Here is a 1,288-nt window from a genome sequence, read left to right on the forward strand (position 1 = left end):
TGTGAGCTAAAATCTGGGACACAGTGTTTCCCTCACCTCCCCGTACTCGTTGTTTTCCCGCACCCATGGATGTCGCAGGATGGTGGTGATGAGATTGAGATGCCCCAGAGGACACATCAGGATGGCGGTGATGGGATTGAGGTGCCCCGATGGACACATCAGGATGGAGGTGATGAGATGGAGATGTCCCAATGGACACCTCAGGATGCAGGTGAAGGGATGGAGGTGTCCCAATGACACAGCAGGCTGGATGCATGGTGCTGATTGCACCCTGGTGGATGTGGCAGGGCAGGAGCAGCAGGACAGCCGTGTGGGGATGACTGCTTGTCCTTGCCAGAGGAGCCATGGGAAAATGAGTGGCCTTGGCCCCACCATCCCACATGGACTGCATTGGCTGGTCTCTCCAGAGCTGTGCCTCTGTCGTTGGCTGCTCCAGTGCCCCACTGCTACACAAAACCACGCACCTTGCACTTGTTATGAGCCCATGTCCCTGCCTGTGGTGTGGGAATATGAATCCCAGGTGAGGAAGGGTGGTGGAGGCTTTGGGTGCCCCTAAGATGCGACAGGCAGGACCCTGCCTTGGTCTGTGCTGCTGCCTGTGCTGAGCAGGTGGCTGTGGGTTGCTCTGGGGGAGCACCGGCCACTGTCCTGCTGCCCCTCAGGCCACCCCATGGCTGTGGCCTGTGAGACCACTGTCCATCACACAGTACGTGTGTGGGTAAACCTCGTGAATAAACCACATATCTGTCCTCTCACTACCCAGAAACACCAGTGCTGGTGTAGGTGCCATGGTTTCACTGGGGACCCAACCTCCTGGTGCCAGTGCCACCCTGCAACCCAACCCTGCTCTCCAGGGCAAAACTGGAGCTGGCACAGCACCCGTCCTTAGCTGGCAAGACGTCCTTACCTGGCAGGTCCTCACCTGGGCAGGATTTTTGGTGTCTGGCGGGCAGTCAAGCTTCCTTGAGGTAGATGTGTCAGGGTGCCCCGTACCAGGGCAGCCCATGGCAGGTGAGCAGTGCAGCCCCAACTGCCATTGCACTGTGCCTGCTGCTGTGCCAGAGCTCAGCCCTGTTCTTGGGGCTGGGCACAGGGTACTGGGCCATCGTACCGAGGGTAAATAAGTACTTCCCTCCATCACACCTGGCTTCTCAGCACTGGCAAAGGCACTGGTGCAGAGCTGGCTGTGGTGTGGGGGCGTTTACAGCCCCCCCGAGCCAATGAAGCCTGCCAGGCGTGACATCACGCCCCGGACTGCTTGCTGGCGGAGCCCATACATGCCGCCGGC

The sequence above is a fragment of the Buceros rhinoceros genome, unplaced genomic scaffold (genome assembly GCF_000710305.1).
Source record: "Buceros rhinoceros silvestris isolate BGI_N320 unplaced genomic scaffold, ASM71030v1 scaffold14068, whole genome shotgun sequence".
NCBI lineage: Eukaryota > Metazoa > Chordata > Aves > Bucerotiformes > Bucerotidae > Buceros > Buceros rhinoceros.